This window comes from Ambystoma mexicanum, chromosome 12 (genome assembly GCF_040938575.1).
Source record: "Ambystoma mexicanum isolate Mex_15411 chromosome 12, UKY_AmexF1_1, whole genome shotgun sequence".
In the NCBI taxonomy this organism is placed as follows: domain Eukaryota; kingdom Metazoa; phylum Chordata; class Amphibia; order Caudata; family Ambystomatidae; genus Ambystoma; species Ambystoma mexicanum.
This window is the reverse complement of record NC_090936.1, coordinates 988,550,522-988,575,548: the sequence shown is the minus strand read 5'-3', so window position 1 is coordinate 988,575,548 and position 25,027 is coordinate 988,550,522. Positions and strand designations below refer to the sequence as shown.

Sequence of the window (25,027 nt, the reverse complement as noted above, 5' to 3'; positions counted from 1 at the left end):
ACTTGCCCTATGCTAAGGTGGGATCAAATTAAAAGTCTGTCTGTGTCCACAAACCTATGCTTGCCTTTACAACTAACAACAAAACAATGTGTAGGGATGTCAACCATAAATTAAACAGTGTTCCAAAAGCAAAGTTCTGAGCTATTTCCAGCGCATGCTTTTTCTTCAGCTTCTCCTCCTTAAATATCAAAAAGTTTACAACAATGTTCAAGTTACCTTTTCTTGGATTCAAGGTTATATAGTTCCACACCTTTTCAAATGTCAGGATACCCTTCCCCAAATTCAATACAGTTTCTTGGCAGCAAGTCTCAGGGTTCCCTTACCCAGGTTTAATATCAAAAAGATGTCACAAAAGGGAGTATTTTGAAGCTTTGTCTTTGAGATCATTCCCAACAATTCTTCACAGCTCAGAGCTCTCTTCCCCAAGCGTTATATGCATCAATAGTATTTTTCTGTAATAGCATAAAGGGGCCATCTGGTCTTGGTGCAGTCTTTGCACCACACGGTCCACCCATCACAGGTCATGCAACAAGGAACCTTGACTTCTCTTTTAGCAGTTCAATATTCAACATATAGGGATTCTCTGGTCTTGGCGCAGATGTTGGATATCACGATTCACCCATTACAGGTCACGCAACCAGGAATCCTAAATTCTCCTTGTGCAGCTTCAACATCAAACAGTTTCTCAGATTTGCATTCAACTCTCCATTCAGAGTCCTTCATTTGACTTGGTTTCCTATTTTCTTTCAGTATATGGTTAAACATTAGCAGGTTTGCTATTTTCATTCAGTTCATTATTCAAGAGTAGCAGGGTTTCTGTTTTCATTCAATTCGGTATGCAATTGTAGCAGTTTTGCTGTTTTCATTCAATTTGGTATTCAATTGAAGCAGCTTTGCTGTTTTCATTTAATTAGGTATTCAATATTAACGTGTTACTTTCATTCAATTCAGTATTTAAATTTAGCAAAGTTGCTGTTTTCATTCATCTTTGTATTCAATACTAACAGTCTTGCTGTATTCATTCAGTTCGGTATTCAATATTAGCAGTTAATGCTTCTCCTGCCACTTGCCTTTCGCTCCTTCATTTAACTTCACCGTTCCACTTGTAATGCACTTTGGGTCCCACTGTGGCTGTCGCCCGATTCACTGGGTTTCACAGCAATCTCCATCCAAGTTTCCCAGGTCTCTCTCTGTTACTCTTGCATAGCTTTTCCTTTTATGCACCTGTAGTCCTTCAATGGGCTGCAGGTGTATTCCATCAGTCCATTCTGCCTGGCTCTGATTAAGAGGCCATGCCTGACCTTCATAACTTTCATGCATCTCCTTCGTCCCAGTACCTAAGTGGTCAAAGGAAGTGGTGTTCATTACTCTCAGTTGCTTCTTCCTCATCTCAGTACCAAAGTGGGAAGACTGTGTGGTGTTTATTACTCTCAGCTGTCTCTTCCTCATCTCAGTACTGTCAGGTGGCCCAATAGAGGTAAGTAGGGAGGTTGACCTACAATAACCCACAAAGGTTGGCAGAGGGATAGATTGGTTGATATTAGGATAAAGGGGATACCATGTCTCGCCTGAAGGCATCCCACTCTCAATCCCAAGTACTCTCCACACAGGTGATCCATCCCTCGCTTGTGTACCCCAAGGGTCATGATCCAAAAGTGATGGCCTTTCCCTGGCGACCTGTGTAGAGGATCCTAGGAGAGTAGGAGTGAGAATACACTCAGTTTTCTCACAGGTGACATGATTTGAGTTGTGTCTATTGTCCACACAGAGCAGACTGGAATGGAATGTGTTACGGCTGCTGTGTAAAATCTTGTAATCTCCCCCTGAATCCCTTTTATTTAACATCAAGGCTTGTTTACTGGATAAGAAGTGTGATTATCTATTAATGTGGGTTTATAAGTGTAATGAGTTTCTGGAGAAATGATCTTGTACCCAAGCCAATCTCATTGACTTCTCTCAACTGGTAAAAAAAAACGACTATGGGAAATGGACTGGATTTGAACATGTTCTTTGCATTCAGATCTTTTCATTAGAGTTATACAAACTTAGTCCAACTTGACTAATTTTGTTTAACCCCAAAACCAGTTACAATCGACCCCATAAAACACTGTTCTTCACTAAAACCTCAGCAAATGTCGAATCCCATTATTACAGAAACAAAGTTGTACCCCCCTACCAATCTACCCCAACCTACCTCTATGCCGACTCCCACCCCCCCTTTGACATACACAACCCCCTCACTCCTGCTTCCCTTCCAATGCTCTCCCAACTCCACCTGCTTTCTAAATATTTTGTACCTTATGACAGATTAAGGAGCATAAGTGCCCTAAATCTCAGGGGGCAAGTAAAAAAAGACTTAATATACTGCAGGAATCCATCCATTGTTTATAGAAGCAGGTTAGCTTGCTATGCAGGGCATATGTCACTTTTCACATATAAGAAGTCTCCACATTCCACACATCCTACTCATCCAATCCTCGATGGATGGAGCCGGTTCGACTTCCATACTGCAGCAATGGCGTTCCTGGCAACTAACAATTTCAGCCTAAGGAGCTGAATTGAGCACCCCCCTCATGCTCCTTGCTTTGGGCTACCAATACCATTAGGCAAACCGCTAGGACACACTAAGTCTTCAAGCATGTTACCTTTAGCAGGGTGAGAACTAGCTCCCTCCAATAGGGTTGTAGCTCGGGGCAGCTCCACCAGATATGAAAGTATGTCCCAGCCCTCTGGCAACCCCTCCAGCATGGCCCTGTTGCCCCCCTTCGCATGTGTGCTTCCCTCTCTGGGGTAGTATACCACAGTGCCAGAAGCAAATACTTTTGCTCCACATATTGGGTGCTCACTGTCGCCCTCGAGACCTCCTTCAGATTCGGATCACTGCTCTTCATCCAACTCTTTCTCTAGGTCTCTATGCCACCCCTTCACGTAGGCTGGGAGGACTTTATTTAAGGAGGGGTTTAGACAGCTATACAATTGCAAGATCAATCCTGCTGTACCTCCCTGTGAGAATATCAGTCTCTCAACCGGTGTCGGCTGCCTTACTGCCCCTTCCCTGTTGTCCTTCTGATGAACCCAATGTCTAAACTGCATGTAGGTCAACCGGTCCCACTCCAAACGTGGCATTACAGCAATCAAATGATCTAATTTGCCCCCCAATCAAACATGTGCGAGATAAACTCATAACCTCCTTCCCCCCAATCCCGAAAAGCATTACTTCCATATGCTGGCGTAAAATTCAAGTTATGATGAATCAGCGTTACTGGTGGCCGGAATGTTGTCAGCCCCAACCTCTTAGCAATCCCATCCCACACTTGAAGTGTGGCTGTGGCTGAAGGCAGTTCATACATACCGTCAGGCCGGCCGTTCAGGGAATCCATGGCATGTACTGTGAATCGAAAGCGGTCTACAGATCACCTGTTCCTCTAATTGACGTCAACCCTTCCTCAATCCTGAGTCTACGCAGTCCTGTATTATTCTCAACTGTGAAGCCTGATAATATCTCCATAAATGGGGAAAACCAGGCCCCCCATTGCCTGAACCTATAAACAGTTGCCACTGCTACTCTTGCCCGACATTCCTGCCAAGCGAACCTGTCAAAGTCCTGTTGGAGCTATCTCTGCTTGGGGATCTTCAGTGGGAGCATTTCAAATAAATACAGTAACCTTGGTAGCACATACATTTTAATTGCAGCTATTCTGTCCATCAGAGATAATGCCTGTGCACTCCACTTTCCCATGTCATCTTTAATTGCCCTTATCACCCCGGGATAAAGGCCCCCATACTTAGCCGTTAACTAGATTCCGAGGTAGCTAATGCTCTTCAACACCCATCGGAAGGGAAAGATACTCTACAGGACCATCACCCTTTCTGGCGCTAAGGACAAATTCAAAGCCTCACACTTAATCAGGTTTATTTTGAACCCAGTCACTGCCTGCCACCTTCCAAGTAGTCCCAATATCGAAGGGAGTGATTTCTCCAGCTCTGAAATAGCCAGGAGGATATCATACACATATAACACTATTTTATGAGAGACCCCCTCATACCCGATGCCACGTATGTCTGGGGCAGCCCTAATGCGCTTGGCTAGCATCTCTCCTGAAAGTGTGAAATGCAGAGACAAGAGGGGACACCCTTGTCTAGTACCCCTGAGTAGTCAACATCCCCGAAAACAGCTGGCCATTCACTGCTTCTCTCCCTGAGGGCATTTTATATAATACAAATACTCCCCATATGAAGCCCGGAGCTAGGCCAAACCTGCCCATTACCTTTCTCAAGTAAGCCCACTCCATGCCGTCAAAGGCCTTTTCTGTGTCTAAGGACAACAATATTGAAGGAACCTTCTTTTTGTGGGCAATGTCAATGAGGTCTATCACCCGCCTTGTACTGTCTGCCGCCTGTCTCCTGGCCATGAATCCTGATTGGTCCTCTCTCACCACATCTGGCAATACCCGGTCAAGACGTTCTGCTAGAATCTTTGCATACAGCTTCCGGTCTACCTTCAACACCACGATGAGGCAGAATGACGAGCACAACCCAGGGTTCTTGCCCTCTTTGTGTATGATCAAGACCCTTGCTGCCTCCATCAACTTCGGGACCACTCCCTCCCTCCATATTGCATTGAATAAAGAGTGAAGGGGGCCCAACAGCTTCCCTGATTAGATCCTATAGAATTACGGGGTGCACCCGTCCATTCCTGGGGATTTGCTAATCTTCAATGAAGCATATGGCTCACAGGTTTTTCTCCTTTGTTATGTAGCTGTTTAAAATATGATTCTCAGTATCAGTCGCCTTTGGCAACTTACGAGCCGCTATTAAGGTCCCAACCTCAGCCAACAATGGGAAGTCTGAGAAATATAGGTCCCTATAGTAATAATCAAAGGCGTCCTGTTTCTCTAATTCCGAGCTAACTACCCCCCGTAGAGGGAAATCTAAGCTCACCAATGGCTCCATGAGTCACCCTCGCCTTGAGCTTCTACGCCAGAATTCTGCCCGCCCTATACCACTGTTCGTAATATTGTTGTTTGACCTTTATCAAAGCATACTCCACTTTATTCTCTTCCATGGTATTTGAACCGCCTGGAGTGCTCTATATATTTTCCGCGAACCTGAGACCCGATACTGTCCTTCCAAATCCCTCAATTGAGTTAGCAGACGCTCCAGCTCCACCTCCACCCTTCGGATCTGGTATAACCCAACTCCTTTTGACATGAATACCCCTCGTATATATGCTTTAAAAGTGTCCCATCGGATCCCCTCCCCCATCTCCCCTTGTGCATTCTCCCTGAAGCAATCCTGTTATGTTATGTTAACTCACTTGTAACATGCCAAAGCCCGAGGGCATCCAGGCGCCCTGAAAGATAAAGGTGGATGTCAGTCTTATCTTACTACATGAACAGGATAGCCTTCAACTGTTTTCTGAAGACCAGATGATTATTCTCATTGCGTGGGTGTTCAGGTAGAGCATTCCAGGCCTGTGCTGCCTGCACATGAAAGGCACGACAATTTCCGTGAGCTCTCTTAACGCAGTCTACTTCTAAGAGACATGCCTTTGCTGATTGAAGGTTTCTTTTAGGTTGATAAAGGCTCAGCCTATTCTTGAGGTAAGCCGGTGCATCACCAAAAACACATTTGTGGCAGGTGGTCAACAGCTTAAACTGAATCCTTGCTGAGACAGGCAGCCAGTGTAGTTTCTTCCTGCCAGTAGATGTAGGCTTGGTAGGGCTCATCTGATAAACAATGCGCACTGCCGCATTATGGATCTTTTGCAATTTATGGACGTCTGTCTTGTTAGCTCCCCCTAGGAGGGCATTACAATAGTCTACTCTCGGGAGTATCATGGCTCTAAAATACTTTTAGCGATTTTCCTCAGAAACCAGTGAGGCAACTTGCCATAGTACTTTGAGATGGTAGTTGGTACCTTTCATAATTGCTTCTACGAGCGCACCACTATCCAAACTGGTTTCCAGGTAAGTGCTCAAGGTCTTCACCTTATGTACCACTAAAATCTGACTGCCGCCAATTGAGAATCTGGCATAACAATGACTCAACTTATCTATGGCTTGCCGGGGGCCATATAGCATAAGCTCGGTCTTGGTGGCGTTGAGGCATGGCCAATTTGTGGACATCCAACCCTTTATGGTCTGATAGACCAGATCCAGCTTCTGTTGGTCTTTTTCATAGTCCCCACTGATCTCTGGTGCCAGCTGGAAGTTGTCTGCATAATTGCAGAAGAAAAGACCCAGACTCTCCAGATCCATACACAATGGAATGATATAAATGTTAAAAAGCAGGGGAGAGAGGCATGCCCCCTGGGGGACTCAGCAGGAGGCGAACTCAGCATCTGACGTGCTTTCACCCCAGTGAACTCTTGAGCAGCGTCCTTCGAGGAAGGATTTATGCCAGTGTATTGCCTCCACTAAGAGACCCCCAACGGTGGCCATCCGATCCAGCAGTATCCCGTGGTCTAGCAAGTCGAAGGCTGCCGATAGATCTAACAGCATCAGCAGCCCCGACTTGCTCGACTCCAGCCCAGAGAGCATGTGTGCCTGTAGGTCCAATAATGCACTCTCAGTGCCATGGAAACTGCGGAAGCCTGATTGCTTCTTAGAATACCCATACTTGAGATATGAGTCTGGAGTTGTAGCGTAGCTACTTTGTCAATTAGTTTCAAGAAAAAGAGTGTCTTGGTGATTGGCCTAAGATTGGCTGTATCGTTAGGATCTAAACTGGCCTTTTTTTGTAATTGTGTAACTGCTACATTTTTTATAGAGAGTGGAATGCTTCCAGTTCGAAAAGAGGAGTTTACGTACCTACACAGGAACGGAGCAAAAATATCCTTGTGTTCTAATATTGTCTTGGAGTTCACCCGGACAACTTGTGGGGTGCATGGTCTTCAGGACATCGTGGATTTCCACCGTAGTATGCTCCTTAAACCTAAAATGTGGGATTCCTGCTGATTTTGATCTCCATCTTCTGAATGTTGAGAAACCGTTTTTAAATTAACAGTACTTTCCTCCTTCCCATCTTTACTACAACTTTCCGAAGTAACTATGGTATGTGAGATTTTCCTGGTTAATACTTCAAAGATATTTTTTTTGCCAATTTTCAATGTGTCAGAAAAGGCTTTCTGAACTCTTTTGAAGTCTTCATTAGTTGGTTTAATGGTGGGGTTGGTACTCATGGATTTCTCCCAGGACCTGAAGAGTCTGAAAAGTTCCTTAGTTTGATTTCCGGCCTGGGTAATTTGTTTGTTATAAAAGTTACACATGAATTCCAGGAGTCTAGCCTCATATTCCTTTGCCTTGTGCTTCCAAGCTACCAAGTTTTCCGGAGTATTATCTCTCAGCCAGCCGTGTTCCGCACGCCTTTTTGTGGTTTTTAATTCCACCAAGGTTCGGGTAAACCATTTGTGGTGATTAGGAGTATCTCTAACGGTCCTAGTTTTCAAGGGAGCCACCTGATCTAACATACTTAAGACCTCCTAGTTATAAGCACTGATGAGGGCTTCCGGGCTATCCGAATCGTCGGTTTTAGTCATTATATTCTCTAGACATTTTGAGAGAATAGGTGCTGTAACAGCCTTCAGGTTCCTATTCAGTACTTTACATACAGATTCATGAATTTTTAATGAAGTGTCAACTGAAATGAAACAGAGAAATGGTCCGACCAAATACAGGATGTGGTAATAGCATTATGAAGGAGAATGTTTCCACTTCCCACCCACTCAAGGATATGTCATTTTATATGCTTCGGTTCAGAATTGTGAATTGTTATCTGGTGGCTTTTTAGTGTTTTTTCAAGCTACAGAGCTTTATTATCTTTAACATGTCCTTTCCAACGGTTAAAATCTCCCAGTATAACTAGGGCAGAGTTGACTGTAAACGTTGTAGCCCCTCTGCTAACAAAGTCCTCATTAAACTTTGAGGGTTCCCCTGGTGGACGGTAGAGAAAGACCAGGTTAACACTTTGGTTGAAATTAGGAAGCAGTTTAATGTGCAATAGATCGCAACCTTCACCCTCTATTTTGGCTTTGTAAATTCTAAGCTCCTTTTTACACATAACAGCCACACCTCATCCTAAGCCACCCTCTCGGTGCTTCCCAAAGAAAGCATAACCGGGAGGGGTCGCCTGCTCTATAGTAAGGCTGTGTGCATCCGTGAGCCAGGTCACATTGATATACATGATGTCTACGCTATGTTCTAAACTAAAGTTGTGAACATCAATCATGTGCTTCACAAGAGACCTGGTATTTAATAATACTAATGTCAATTTTGCCGGGAACGACCCCTTCTTAAATGTAGCATCTGTTTTATGGACATTCTTTGAAGTGGGGTGTGTCATGGTCACAGGGCAAGGACCACTATCTTTATCATCTAAAGGGTCCAAATGGACCCGGTCCTGGCGCCTTTGGCGCCAGGCTCATAAGAAAGTGTGCTCTGCACACTTTGTGTCTGGGTCATGTGTTACTTCCTCCCCAGCAGGCTCCTCATGTGCATCCAGGCCGGGCGTGGCCATTGGGAAACATTGGGGTGCACGTGCAGCAGTCTCTGGGAGTGGCAAGGTGGGGCCACAAGGTGGCGCCAAAGGGCCGTGGCTGGGACCAGGCTATTTAAGCCTGCCCCACCCGCATGCAAGCGTTTTGCGTTAGCCTGCTTCTTGCAGCGTAACGCTTACCGCCGCTTGAAGCGCTCTTACTTAATTCCAGTTCATCATCTTCAGCGCACACCTTACCTGACTCCAACCACACCATTGCTTGAAGTGCAGCTTACCTGAACCCGGCACCTCATCTTCAGCGCACACCTTACCTGCTTCCAGCAATACCATCGCTCGAAAAGCAGCTTACCTGACTCCAGCAACACCATCGCCGGAAGAGCATCTTACCTGACTCCTGCCATCCCATCGCCTGCAGCGCATCGCATCTTACATGACTCCCATTGTCATCGGAGTCGAGGCACATCCTCACCTGTTCCGGGCGTCGAGCTATGCGGGAGCTCCTCTTCTCGCCCAGCATCCTCACAGATCCATCCATCTAGTAACCGCTGGCAGGTCTTCGGATAGCCCCCTCCCGCCTGACGCAGCCAGGCCATCCCTGCAAGAGAAAAGGACACACAAGGTTAGAGACTACATAAATACCTTATGCTTGGTTGCGCCACTCATATTCCTTGCGCTCGACCTTGAAACCTCAACTTACCTTCTATTTGGGAACCTCGTAAACCCCTCTGGCACCCATTGTGACTCGCTCCAAACACTGCGACTCTGCATGGCCTTCTTCACACCTATTGGGGAGAGGAAAGACATTACAAGGGTTACAGACAATAATCACAGAAAAAAGACATTGCAAAAGGATACAGACAACAATCATTGTTAAGAATACTTACCTTCAAAGTGGTTCTGCACAGCCGGTCTGGGCTGCCACGCACACAGACCAGTGAAGCAATAGGTCCATCAAAGGCGCCCCTGCAGTTGAGAAGCAGGACGGAGAGCTCATCCTTATAAGAAAACAGGTGGGACTTTATGGGTAAATGCATGCTCACCTCATTCTGGAACGAAGGGTTCGAGGGAAATCACAGTCCAACCACAGCATTCTCACTGCCTCACGTATCCTCTCAGGGGCAGTGCCAGCAACCAGAGCTGCCCACACTACAGAAGCACGGGAAGAAGTCTGATCCAGGGGAGCCAAGTCCAGGGAGGGTTACAACCGTGCCCCAACATCCCCGCAGAGACCAGGAGAGTGTAACAGGTATAAATCAGCTGTAGCAACGTTGTCTAAACCGACATGCTGTATGCATCCAACCTTCATCACCCTGGATGAGTTGGGGATGGATGTGTTGTGAACTGTTTCCTTTCCCATGTCGAGGTCGGCACAAACTGAGTTGCTGACAGTGTGATCAGTATCTCAATGTGCTGAATGTCCCCACCAATCTCACTTTGCACAGGCTTCGGCAAAAGGGTCGGATTTACCTTCCAGTAGTTGGGCCTAGCTTACCTGCGATGCAAGTCCCATGTGATGTATAATGGGGCATGATCCGATAGTACAAGTGTGCCCATCGTAGCGGACTCAAGTCCTTTGAGAGCCTCACTCACCATTAAAATATAGTCTGGTCTGGAATATATCTTGTGCACATGGGAGTAGAACAAGACATTTTTCACACCTGGGATAAAATGCCGCCAGGAGTCCACAATCCCCACCTCCTCCAAATCCCTTATTAGATTCCCAGATGGCTGCCTTGTGCCCATGTACGAGCCCCTGGACATATCCTAATTGGGGTCGAACATCATGTTGGGGACACCCGCCAGTATCATGTCCCCACCAGCAAATTCCACACATTCCCTCAAGACTGCACCACAGTGTTCGTTCTGGCCACAATTAGGGGTATATGTTGATGCTATCATTAACAATGCCCCATTAAACCACCTGTCTACGAACATGTATCTCCCCTCTTGTTCTGTCTTTGTTTTCACTATAGCAAATTGGACCCTCTTGCTCACCAGAATACCTAACCCCTTGCTGCGGATAATGCTTTGAGCTCAGCCAGCTTTTGTCCTCTTTACGAGGTGCGTCTCTTGGAGGCATGCCACACCCAAAGTCACCCAAGCTCACTTAACAGTTTCCTTGACTGTTGACAGGGTCACAACATTTATAAAAACCAGCAATACACCAGGAGGTCACATAATAGTTGGTACATTATTTTTATATTTTGATTGAAGATCTGGGCCTCTAGTGGAATGCTGATGCAGAAGACAAAAAATATATAAGCAAACTTCATTTTGAAACTGAGAGAAAATGTATTAAAATTTGATTAAGCCTGACCACGACTCAACATACACCCATCACCCATTAGAGTTCAATTTATAGGACTACTGGTTTTTATAAATGTTGTGTGCTGTTTAAAGATTAATTGTTATGGTATTAGTGTGCCCTGATGAAGACGGCTATCAGCTTATCTCCTTTTCTTTTTTTTCTAATGTTTAAGATTGTTTTTTTGGCCGTCGAAACTACGCTTAAGATGATATCTTATAAATGAGATACCCGTAGTAGGCACTTAGCACTTTTTGACAACCCTTTTGCACTGACTGCTTTTTTCCACTGTTTTAGGTATACAGTGGCCATAGGTATTATACTTAGCAGTGCCCTATCAGATAGTTTTTTAGATTTTTTCTAGAACTTTTTTGATGTATAATATGTATTTACATGTATTTTAGCAAATGTTATTGTGTGGATTTATAAAATATTTTTACTTTATTGTGACTTTTGTACAAATTAAATAAAATATGTGAATTTGATTACTCACCAGACTATGGGCCTCATTACGATTTTGGCGGCAGCCATGCCGCTATTGGCGGCATGGCTGCCGCCAAAATCGTGTCCGGATCCGGGTTCCCAGAATGGGGAATTACTGGCCATTCTGAGTTCGGAGGGCCCGGTAATTCCTCCCTACAGGAACTCGGGCCAGACCTCCCCATTCCCATTTCAGCCCCCATAGGGCTGAATGGAAATGGGGGAGGGAGCAAACAACGGGCCGATTTCAAGCAGCCCGTTGTTTGCTCCCTATTCCCCTCACGAGACCCGGTAATCACGCCTGGTTTGACCAGGCGTTACTTACTGGGTCCCGCGAGGGGAGCTTGTAATGAGGCGGAACGGGTTTAACGGGTCCGCCTCCTTTAGCGGGTCCCGTTAACCTGTTCCGCCACACTTGTAATGAGGCCCTATGTCTCTTATCACCCATTCACCCACCTGAGTCATTTAATTGTTTAAACTGTTGTATTCATCTGTGTGACCTCCTACCCTTTTTTTGCAATATATATATAAATCCCCTGGTCCACGGTGTAGGGGATACCCATCCTACTTGCTCTATTTGCATCAAAGCTTGCCAAGCCATGCAGTCTCCCGTTGTTGTCTGTTCTCGAGGTCCTCAATAGTAGTAACCACGAGTGACATATCCTTGTTGATGCTGACCAGCCCAGCCTAGAGATGAAGCACATCTTTCTGCATGGACTGTACTGCAGCCTCAGTGTCTTCCACCCTTAAGTACAGTTGTTTTGTGTCTCTGACCAGATCCGCAATCGATTTCTTGATCTCCTCTACGCTGCTCTTCATATCTGCTTGCACCGACTGCATCAGCTCCTCCTTGAACATGTTTTTCAGCACCTTCAGGCAGTCCATTAAGTCAGATTCAGAGCACCCCTGCGCTGTCTTCATGACTTCCTTCTCCATATGTCCCTTCTTCTGTGGGAGATTTCGATCTGCTGGTCTCTACTCCCCCCCCTTTGGATTGTTGCTGAGTTGACAGCCAATATGTGTTTAATGTCCGTCCTTTGGGCGCCGACTTGCATGGCCGCCCACCACCGACTCTGTGATGGGTCTCTTTCCTCATGCAGTCTCAGCTGCCGCCACGTCCGCACCTTGCTCTCCCCACCAACCGGGCAACCCTTCTCTGAGCTGTGGATCCTCCTGTCTTCAATGCGGCCTGGGCTTATCAGAACAGATCAGCTTCGTCTCTTCCTGAATCTTCTTCCGGATCCCCTCCTCACTGCCAATGATAATTTCAAAGGCTCTCTCTAAAGTGGCATGGTAGATTGGGTCTCCCAGAATATTTGCCAAAGGCTCTCAACATCTTCCACAATTAATAGGCATTGGGAACATCAATGAATTGTAGAGCGTCGTGGGCTAGATAGTCGAGCTGGTGTTTGTAATAGGATTTAAATCACACATCTTCCTCTCTAGTACATGTACAAAATATACCTTCGTCAGTTTCTCAACAACAGAATTATTATAGAAGCTACAAAGTGGCCAAATCTGCGGTTTCATCAGGTCGTCACTTTACAGAAGATGCTCTGGTGGCCAAACACTTCTTAGTCTTGCACCTCATGAAAAGGGACAGATTTTTGTGTATCCCTTAACCCTAATATTCCATCTGCAGAACATGGATATGATGCTTCAGTTTATTTCCAATTGATCTGATATTTGGGTATGTAGTGATGTTACCAAATCTTCTTTACTGAAAATGGTAATACCGAAACAATTTTACTGAAATCTTTTTGTATTTTTTAAGGGGAGGGGACAGAAACAGGGAAAAACAGGGAGCTTTGCACCCCCCCTAAAAACAAAAACACCAGAAAACAATGTCAGTAACATTTGTTCGGTATTACCGTTTTCGGTAAAAGAAGATTTGGTAACATCACATGGAACCAATATTTATAGGGGATCAAGGAAAGCCTGGTTAGTCAAACTAACCCACACTGACCCTACAATTAGTGTGGTCAGACCAGAAGGTGTTTGTATTCCCTTCTCTTAAAAGAATATGTGCAATTGTTCTACCATTTATATCCATTCCATCCTGACTGTGCAATTGTATATGGAATAGGCACGTGTAACACACCTTCTCAGGGAGACTGTTTACTCATAGCTCCTTGTTTCACCAAGGAACTCCTTTTTATTTACGTTTTTCACACTTCTATTGTCAGGTGGCGTTATGAATCGTGGGATCACATCACTTCTCCCCATGTGGGAGCACTTTACTGTGAAGCTAGAGAGGTGAGGCTGCTACCCAATATTTCCTTTAGGAGTGGTAAAAAGTGGGAGGACCTCACAGGGAGGGACTTCACTCATGTGGATGATGACAACTGTTCCATGCTTCCTGACCTCGATTTGACCACAATACCTCTCTGACTCCTTCTTTCATATACTTCAGCCCCCTTTTCGCACCTCAATCAAAACGTAACTTTGTGTACAGGGCCACAGCCAAGGGCCAGAATCTTCCCCTGTCTGGGCATGTTCCATCTATGGCCCCAACAAGTGCCTAAATCATCTCCTTGCACCCTTTTCATGTTGCAAGGTAAGCCTTCTGTGTTTTCCTACTATGAGCAGAGTGGAGTGCTGCTCCTTTGCATCAGGGCTGTTCTGGGCCCATCCCTTTGTTTCCTGGCTTTGTTTCTGTTGAATCCCACCTCTGCTAAATGCGGCTTGCCCAGGGTTTCTGTTTTCATCATCCACTACTAGTGAGCCGGCAAGGCGATGCCAGCTCACAGCAAAGGGCCACAGACAAGGGCCAGGATCTTCACCTGTCTGGGCCTGTCCGGACCTGGCTGGTCCATATGGCCCCCCTCCTCCCTCCAGCACTGCAGCACATCCTTATGATCTCACCTGGATTAAGGGGGCTGACTGTGATCCCTCGCGCCCTGCCACCTGGTCTACAGCCAGGCTTTCTCGTGAGTAGCCAGCTCAATGACTTTTGATCTCCAGTGACTTTACATCTGCAGCCACTTGACTTCATGTGTTTAGTGTGCCTTGCTTAAACATTCGAATTTAGGCGTTTTACATCTGCAGCCACTTGAATTCATGTGGTTAGTGTGCCTTGCTTATCATTCAAATTTAGGCGTTTTACATCTGCAGCCACTTTCTTTGGATGTGCTTAATGTGCCTCCACTAACCCCTTACTCCCCTCCCCTCCTCCCATTTGTCTCTTGCACTTATTGCTCGGTTTGTCTTATCCTACACCACCTCTCCCCTCTCTCTTTCATTCATGTATAGCTCTTGTGTTATTGTAACGACCGTCAGGAATGTGCAATATTTTTTTGTCGTATGTTGTAACAGTTTGTAGTCCTCCTAGCCTATGTTGTTCCACTAAAACGCATTGCAGTTGCCCATTCTGAATATACCAATGCCCATTAAGAATATTATTATCTGATTAGTCTATCACCCTCCCTATGTTGGAGCACTTTGAAACGCTTGTTAAGTGTATAGGCACTATATAAATGACCAATAAATAAATAACTCCCTACCACTCTTACCTCTGAGTCCCGAAATCCCTGAGACCTGTAGGAAAAGCCTCTGACAGTACCACTGTATGTTATTGTGACACTCCTCCTTTTCTTCCTATAACACCAAATTCACTGTCTTACGGAAATACTGTGAAGAAGATTACAGGAGTTATACAAACTATTCTTTCATATGACTTTAAAAGTACTGAGAAGAGGTGGCCCAGAGGAGGCCTGGAGAGTGCTTCATTGACACAGATAAGGGATGTTGACATTGCGCTGGGGAGGACCGAGCACAGACTATAAAAGCAGACAAAGGACTGCCTGAAAGTGAGCCTGAAAAACCATAGAGAAGCCAGCATGAAGACGCGCCTGCCCGGGAACTTCAAACTCAGCAACTAAGATGCAAAACAGAGATGTAAGTTCTTGGTCGAGAGGACGTGACTGGAAGGTAGGAGGAAGCCTCAGGAACCAAGAGGAGGCCCAACAAATGTAGAAGAGAGGATCTGGCTAACAGTTGGTCCATTAACAGGGCTGATACCGTGGAAACTGAGGCCTTGCAGAACCAAAGCAGGGTAGAGAGAAGGCAGGAACGAGTGGTGACAAACGATGAATGCACAAGAGCAGCCCCAATGTCTTAGGAAGAACTGGCGATGTGGTTCCAAGAAGAAAGAAGAAACAGAAGCATGGTAGAACCGGTAGGGGATTGGGGGAAAATAGTGAAAGCATTCAGAGGGATCTCCCTCATCCCAGTAATTGTTGTGAAGCTGATCCAAGCATCCAGAGGGATCTCCCTTGTTTCAGTATATTGTTGTTAAGCTGATCAAAGTATCAGGCGGGATCTCCCTCATCACAGTGGTTGGTGGAGAAGTGCCAAGAGTGACATTATCAATAAGAAGCGCCTCAGCATTGATCTCTCTCATCTCAATAATTGTGGTAAAGTTGATCTAAGCATCTGGAGTATTCTCTCTCATCTCAGTAATTGGTGCAGAGTTTACCAAAGCCTCATGAGTGATCTCCCACACAACAATACTGATGGTTACAGTAAGCGAAGTGAAGCAGGAACACTGAAATTAACTACAGAGAAAGCCAGGAGAGAAGCACAAATCTTAATAAGAACTGTTAAGAAATATTGGGCCTCATTACAAGGTAGGCGGTGGACCAAGGTGCTGTTAGCACCTTGGTCCATGCCGGTAAATTACCGGCACCGCCTTGGCGGAAAGGGGAATTACCGCCCTACTCCAAGGTTGGTGGGGCGGTAATTCCCCCTTCCACCATTGCTCTTCCCCATTCCCATTTTTGCCCCATAGGGCATAATGGGAATGGGGAAGGTGCTAATTACGGTACCGTAAATTTGCGGTGCCGTAATTAGCACCAAGGTCCCTTTGCGGGTTGGGTTTTAACGCCTGCAAAAAGCAGGCGTTAAATTCCCCAAACCGCAAAGGGACCTCGTAGTACGGCGGTAAGGGTTAACGGTCACCGTTACCATTAACGGTGACCGTTGACCCTTACCGCCGTCCGTTTAATGAGGCCCATTGTCACCAAGAGTCAAGTGAACCAGGAAAAGGGAAACACTCTTCTGATTTTACAAAACAGTTTTGGTGATTCAGACACTAATGCAAAGGTATTCAAAGATATTGGGCCTCATTCCGAGGCTGGCACTATCCATGGAGTAAATAGCACCATGGTAAGCAACCATGGAGCTATTTACTCCATGGAAATCCGGCATGGTGAATGGAGTAATTACCGGTCCATTCCAAGGTTGGAGGGACCGGTAATTCCCCATTCACCATACCGGTTCCCCATCCCCATTCCTGCCCCCATAGGGCTCAATGGGAATGGGGAAGGAGTAAATTACGGCACCGTAAATTACGGTGCCGTAATTTACTCCAATGTCCCTTTGCGGGTTGGATTTTTAACGCCTGCTAAAAGCAGGCGTTAAATGCCAACCCGCAAAAGAGAACTCGGAATATGGTGGTAAGTGTTAACGGTCACCGTTGCCATTAACGGTGACCGTTAACCCTTACCGCCAGCCTCGGAATGAGGCCCATTGTCAAAGACACTTTGGACACTTTGGGCCTCATTACACGGTAGGCGGTAAGGGTTTACTGGTATTTTACCGGTACCGGTAAATCCTTACCGCCTTACTACGAGGTCCTTTTGTGGGTTGGGGAATTTAACGCCTGCTTTTTGCAGGCGTTAAAAACCAACCCGCAAAGGGACCCAGGTAGCTAATTACGGTACCGCAATTTGCGGTACCGTAATTAGCGCCTTCCCCATTCCCATTATGCCCTATGGGGCAAAAATGGGAATGGGGAAGGGCAATGGTGGAAGGGGGAATTACCGCCCCGTTAACCTTGGAATGGGGCGGTAATTCCCCTTTCCACCAAGGCGGTACCGGTAAATTACCGGCATGAACCATGGCGCTAATAGCGCCATGGTTTACCGCCTACCGTGTAATGAGGCCCTTTGTCTCTGTGGAACACAAACTTTCAGTTAAGACTTATAAACATAAATCCCAAAGTGGATACCAGTGAACCAGGAGAAAGGAGTCATTCTTCTGGTGTTCTTTATGTTGTTTGAATATATAGTGGTAGGGCTAGAGTTAGGTAGTTTTCAACAGAGGACAGGACTGTTTATCATTTGGACAACTACCCTCACGGCGAGCACCTGATGTTTCCTTAGTTAGGTTGGGAATACTGTTAGTAATGGGAGAATTCAGCCTTTTTCCTATGTTATTTAATAAAGAAGTGTTATATGTAGCATGGGGTCCACACCGTGTCATAGAACCTAGTGACATGATGTGAAATACAGAGCCCAGCAGTGGGATGCGCGTGGGGATGAAAAGAGGTGCGGCGACAGTTGGAGGAGTGCCAGCGACGCAGGGCTTGCATGCCCCATACTTACTGTGTTAAGATATTTGCAATAAACCTCATATATCTTAATACATATCTTTAATATAAACCTCTGCTATGGTCCGTGCCCTCTGTGGACACTGCAGTAGTGGCAACAAGGAGCTTACCCCATAAAATGGCAAGCCCTGCCTCTGGTGAGATTCGGATCATATGCACGCACAGATCTAGATCAGCCTGGTGCCAGATAAATGGAGGTGAGAGGGTGTTTGAAAGACCAGGAAGTGGGAGGCCACATTTTAAGTAAATCATTGTGGTGGCAGGATAAGCCGGAGTGAAAGAGGAACATTAGAGGAAGGGGCCCATCAACGTGGAGGCTGCTCATGTTACAGGCAGCAACTGCAGGAAGTCGGGCGGGAGGCTCCTCATGTTACAGGCAGCAACTGCAGGAAGTCAGGCATTTTATTGAGAGCAGATCAGACAGTAACAGGAATGAACACAAAATACTATATGGTACAAATCCCCTGAGTGTGCGGTACACACCCTAAAGTGCAACAATACAGCCTCATTGAAGACCACCTCACCACGGCTGCACAGAGGGGTGCAAGAGACATGGTGATGCATAGTGTGCCCCCTCCAGCAATGTTCTTACCGGATATTGGTGAGCCAGTCTTGCCATGGAAAAGGTGGCTCATAGGATTTGAGCATTATGCTAACGTAGTGTGTAGAACAAACTACAGTGTGAACAGACAGAAATCTCTGTTCCTACATAGTTTAGGGACAGCAGGGCAAGAGAAATCTGAAGATTTGCACGAGCTAACAGTTGATATGAGTGAGGAAATTAATGATTATGAGAAGGCCATAAAGAAAATGAGTAAACACTATGAAAATAAACTGAGCACCATTTTGGAGCGATACAAGTTTGGGAAACGCATACAAGAAGAGGGTGAAAGCGTAGAACAGCACGTTATAGCCCTGCAGAAGCTAGCAAGGACCTGCAAATTCAATCAACAACTTGACGGAGGACTCAGAGATCAATTTATGATAGAATGCAGCAGCAGCAAAGTAAGATTGAAGTTGTGGGCAGAAGACGACTCACCACTGGAGACTGTCCTATGCACGGCAAAAGAGGTCAAACACACTGAGAAATGTGTGAAAACTTAGAAGGAAGGGTAAAAGAAATGACTGTAACAACTGAACTGCCCGGCAACCCAGTGGAGAATCGAGTGCAGTGGTAGACAATCAAGGTGGAAGAAGGAGATGGAACAGTGATAACACAGAGTCCAGATATAACAATGGAAACCGGGAGGAAATTAATAGAGACACCAGAATAGGTTCCGCCATGGACTTTTAACTTGGACGAGGTAGACAGAGACTAAGGGGCAGAATAATTTGTAGAATTTGCAGTGGGAAGGGGCATCTAGCTCAGTGCTGCAGAAACAAGAATGTGGCCACAAATTGAATTAGTGATGAAGAAAGTAATGAAGGTGAGGAGTGGATTTCAGCGGTAGGAAGTGAAGAAGCAGAGGTAGACAACCCAAAGGCTATTTTTCATGTTAATGGTGTACTGATCGTCGTGATGGCTGACTTAGAAGCTAAATATACACTCATTCCGGAAGTGGAATGGAGAAAGTTTGGACCCAGGTACTTATATGAAGCGGATATAAATCCAAGAGCATATGGAGGGGTGAGAATCGACTTGATCAGTTGGTTTAAGGCAACCCTGATTTTCAAAGGAAGACAAGCCGAAGTGCGTGTGTATGTATCAAAGAAAGGAGCATCCCCTCTCCTGAGCTGAACACACCAGAGGTTGCTGAAGGTCTGATTGGATACGAATGCAGAAGGTCAGTATTTACAATTGAAGGATCAGGACAAACTACCAATAAAACTCAAAAGGAGGTTTTCAAGGATGAGATAGAATGTTTGAAAGGGTTCACGCATCGCATACTACTCAGAGAGGGTTGCATGCCAGTGGCCCAGAAACTTGGCATTGTTCCATTGTCTATGAGAGATGAGGTGAAATTCAAATTGAAGTAGCTTGAAGAACAAGGAATTATAGAGAGCATTGATGCATCTGAATGGGTGTCACCCTTGATGGTTGTAGGAAAAGGTTCTGGCAAGATCGGAATAGCGTGGACTTAAGGCAACTTAACAAATGTGTAACCCTGGAAAGACATCCGCTGCCTATAATACAAGAACTGATATTGACAATGGGCCCAGCGAAGGTATTTTTGACACTTGCCTCACCTCAGCATACCATCAAATTAAGCACCACAATGAATCTCTACATTTAACTGCATTTGTAACACCAGAAGGATTGTTTCAATACCAGCGGATGCCAAATGGCCTTTTATCTGCAGCCTCTGTATTTCAAACAATCATGTACAGAATATTTGATAGAGAAGAAGGTGTCATTTTCTTTCAGGACAATGTGCTGGTGTACGCTGAGGACAATGAGGAACATGATAGAAGGCTAGAGAGAGTTCTCAAGAAACATTGCGATGTGTGAATGACTCTCCCCTGCACTTGCGCGATCTCAATGTCACTAGGCCGAATAAGATTGTTGTCTTTTTCTCCCTTTTTTCCCCTCCCCTGCCTTGTCGCACCTTGAAACACTTGTGTATAGGCACTTTATAAATGTCATATCATATCATATCACAGCAGTGAAAAATCAAATATCAATAGGAAGGTGATCGAGCATTTAGGGCATGTGATCGCCAAAGAAGGTATCGCTCCCAAGAAGAATCTAATTAATACAATAGAACACATGACCACACCTAATTGCAAAGAACATGTCAGAACATTTTTTAGGTATGGCAGAGTATTATTCGAAGTTTGTCCGAACATTTGCTGATCACATGAATGCCTTAAGTGGTACATTGAAGACAAACATAACATTTTTATTTGATGAAAATTGCGAAAATGAGTTTCAGTACATAAAGAAAGCTTTGACAACAGCACCTATGTTACATAACTACAAGAAGGGACGACACACTGTGATTATGGCAGATGCAAGCAATGTCGGTTTGGGTGCTGTCCTTACACAAATTGAAGAAAAAAAGGAGCACATAGTAGTATTTGCATCACAATTGCTAAAGGGTCCGGAGAAAGCTTACGTGACCGTAGAGAACGAGGCCCTATCTATCAAATGCGCTACGGATAAGTTCCAACGTTTTATTTGGGGTACCAGGTTTGAGTTACACACAGATCACAAACTGCTAGTTCAGGTGTTTTCAACAAAAGGTCTGGAAAAAGTATCAGGGAGAATAAGAAGATGGGTGTCCAGGAATTTGATTTAACAGTTTAATACATCCCGGGAGTAAGAAACTATACTGCGGATTACCTATCGCCAATGACTACGAGAGTAGAAGTTGGGTGTGATGATGAAGAGCAGTTTGCGATTTGTGAAATATTGGAACCTTCAATTTTGAAACAGCAGTGGTATGGAGAAAGTGTAAAGGATGTCAAAATGAATATCATCATCAATGATTTGTTGGAAGGAGGACTAAACAAAGAGTCAGCGCAGAAAGCAGAAGTTGAAGGTTTTTGGAATCTTAGAGAGGAACTGTGTGTTCAAGACGGTGTTCTCATGAGAGGAGACATGCTGGTACCACCCGTAGGATTGAGGGAGAAGGTGATACGTCTTAGACATGAGGGACATCAGGGAAGGGTAAAGACAAAATGCAGAATAAGGTACAGCTATTGGTGGGCGGCGTGCGACAATCAAATTGAGAAGACAGAGATTGTATCCTTTGTACCAATAGTGACAAAGTGTGTGTAAGCGCAAAGCCCATGGCTCTCACAGACATACCAGGGAGACCCTGAGAGAAATTAGCAATCCATGTGATTGGGCTGATATGGGGTGGTGGATGTCAGACATCTTGCATTGTAGTTGTGGATGTGTTGACAAGATGGGCAGCGTTGATGATGACCCCACATGTTACTGCTAAGAAAATAATTCAGTTCTTTCTTGGAGGAGTTCTGTGAGCGTGAGGGTTACCCAGGAATTGATCTGATTGACAATTTAAATCAAAGGAAATTGAAGTATATCTTTAGAAAAGGGCCATTGTTTATAAAACCATTGCTATATATCATCAACAAACTAATGGGATTGAAGAGAGGGTCCCAGGAATGCCGATGCACATGACAGCCCGAAGAGTCAAGAATGCAAAATGCAACTCACTGTTTGGACAGCCTCCAGGCGGGCCAGTGACATCCACATATGCGAACAGATATTCTCTGAGACAGCCATTCAAACCTTATCCAGTCAATGGGCCTCATTACGGGTCCGGCAGTAACCCTGCCAGTGCTACCGTCGGGTTGCCGCCGGACCCGTAAAAATATTACCGGTGCCTGACTTCCCGGTGTCAGCAGGCTATTACAAGTCCGGCGGGCGGGTAGTCAGGGACCGGTCATTTTGTTAATCCCCATTAACATAGCGTCCCTTAGGACTCTATGGGAGTGGGGACACAGAAGCACCGGCACCATTGTTAACAGCGGCTCTGGCAGGCAAAACCGTATTTTGCCGGTCTGGAAACAAGGGTGCCGGTAAGCTTACCAGCACCCTTATTTCTGGACTGGCAAACTCGGCATGAGGCCCAATGTCTTTATGAATACAGGTGCCACTACACTGATCATGGAAATCCGTTGTGCGGACATCATTAGTGATACCACGACATAGCAACGTTAGTCATGAAGCAAACTCGCACCCATGCACAAAGTTACACGGACACACGTGCATACACAAAGAACATGCTTACTCAGTTGTGTAGATAGAGGACAGATACATAAACATACTGTCGAAAGCTTTTATTATTTTTCTCACTAGTCAAATGCAGAAACGCTGAACGCAAGGCAACGAAGAGATGCAGAGCAAGCCTGCAGACGCTTATTTCAACTAACCCTATGGAACTACAGGATCGTATAAGGAGCCTGGAAGAACCAGATACAACTAACCTTTAAGAAACATAGCACGGTATGGATATATAGAAATCATAGTATAACTGTGGTGAAGTTACATGAGGCCACAAGCCGCAGGACGAGAGGCGAAGAAAAAATAGAATTAGGCTGCACAGAGCAGTAGGCCAGGGCTCGCAACAAAGGTCAGCGATGAGCAGAACATTCCTGGGCCTCGGAGACAAGGAGCAACCTGCTAAATACTAGCATATATCCTCACAAATTGCAGACCAGAGAGCATGATTTCACAATCCTCAACCACGTGCTGCGGCCAAGCCAAGCAAGACAATAGTCAATGACCCACGGCAGGAAGACGCAGTTCTCAGCAACACAGACAAGAAGTGAAACATGGATTCTTTAACAGTGTTGCAAAACTGAGGGCACTCTCATAGGCAAAAGTGGTAGCACCGACAGTTACATTGGGAACACATAGCCTTTCTCATCACCTTGAGAAGGTGTACTGAGAGCTGGGAACACATCCGGGTCCCAGGCCTGGGGAGATCAGCTCCAGCCAATGAGGGAACAGAAATCCTTGGGTGGGTGGCAGAGGGCAAGGGCCAATGGTAATCCTGCGACCCTGCAACAATGTAATAGATTGTTTTAGGGGAAGGGGCAGGCACGCCGCCTGACATGTGAGGGTCAATAGAGTAACATGTGTAGGTGCCATGTATAGGCACTACCACCCACACTACTCAATCATGTCTCAATCATGTCTCCTCGTAGGTTTTTGGGGAAGAGCCCCATGGTATGATGCAGTAAGTGAACAAAATGTCCCGACACAGGCTCAGGAGTTGTGAGCCTGGGAGATTTTCAATGTCCTGTATGATCCCTGTATGTTTGTATAGTAAATGACAGTTCTAACTTGCCCTTCGCTGAGTCCTCCATCTGTGCACTGGGGGAGGGTTTGTTGGGCCCTGTGAGATGCAACAGTGAGCTTGTATTGTGACTCCCAGTCCCTCTGGTATACCTAAACCAACAAGTTGGTAGCAGAGGTATGGTTGACGACGCCTATTTGGCATAAGCCGCATCTTCCACTGCAGCACCTGGAGGGCTGCAGGGCACCTCGCGGAGTGTGAGTCCCACAGGAGGTGCATCCGCGTACAAAAGCTATCAGGAGGCAGCGTGGAGAATATCTTGCCTGCGGTCCGTGAGGAGCCCAACAGAATGTTAAAGGTATTTATATAGCGCACCATCACCAACACAGTTGGTCTCCAGGCACTCAGGAAGATCTGTAAACAAAGAGGTGGGGTTGGGTTAGTGGGTGAAGAGGGCGTAGGAAAGTGAGAAGGTGGTGTCCTACTGGCAGCTTCAGTTCGGTTTTCAACATGCACTGAGCTTGGGTGTGAATATAGGATCGAAGTGAGTCCTCGTGTGCTGTTGTTGCGGTCTATGGGCCTCATTATGAGGCTTGCGCTCCCGTAATGAAGGGTGCCGGTACGGGACCGGCACCGTTCATTACGGGATGCGCAATTACGAGGTTCCCTTGCGGGACCCGGAACAGACGTCTGGTAAAACCAGATGTCCTTTCCGGGTCCCGCGAGGGGACCAAGGAGCTAATAAAGGGCCCGTTATTAACGGGCCCGTTATTAGCTCCATCCCCATTCCCATGGGGATGGGGATCGATTCCTTCAAGGAGGAATTACCGGGTCCTCCAATGTTGGAATGACCCGGTTATTCCTCATTGAAGGAACCCAGTGCTGGAACATGGTATGTAGGCAGCCATGCGCTTACTAAGGGCATGGCTACCTCCATACTCGTAATGAGACCCTATGTGTTGATTGTTTGTTGGTGTGGTGAAGTAGGTGCAATTTGCTGTGAAAGAAGTGGTTGTGTAGGTTTTTGTGTGAGTTAAGAATGCAGAAATTTGACGTTTTGGTTAGTGGGTTATACGTCTCTTAATCCTTGTAGTTATGTTTTATGTATCTGGTTGTCATACTGGGTAGGTATATTCTTTCTCTTTCTTTCCTGACTTTCTAGTTTCTAGGGCAATGGTGTGGCTGGTTCTTATCTCAGTTATTTGAGCTTGGTACACTCAGTTGTGCGAGCATTATCCCCTAGTTCGATAGTGGTGTTATATTATCATTCCCCGCTCCTTCCTATCTATTTACTGTCGGTGGTCCATTGGGTAGGTATTTCTTTCTCTTCCCTTTCCTGACTCTCTAGTTTCTTGGGTAGTGGCGAGGCTGGTCAGCTAAGTTATTGAGTTTAGTACACCCGGGTGGGCGAGCATTTTCTCTACCTAGGTAGTGGTGTTATATCATCATTCCCCGCTCCTACATATCTATTTACTGTCGGTGGTCCATTGCTGCTTGTGATTACAATGTGGGACAAGGTGCTATTGCTGGGACATGCCTTGCCTTCCTTCCCGATTGATCTGTGGATGTTCAGGTATGATTCTAGGTGGTCTAGCTTTCAAATGATAAGTGGCTATGTTGTAGATCCGTATATCCTTAATTCTA

General features: G+C 45.7%; 1 protein-coding gene across 6 annotated transcripts in view; it reads right to left on the bottom strand.

Annotated features, from left to right (window-relative positions):
• The window catches only part of TYMP (thymidine phosphorylase), a 490,120-nt gene that overhangs the window by 84,737 nt on the left and 380,356 nt on the right, over nt 1-25,027 (bottom strand). The window lies entirely within an intron of this gene.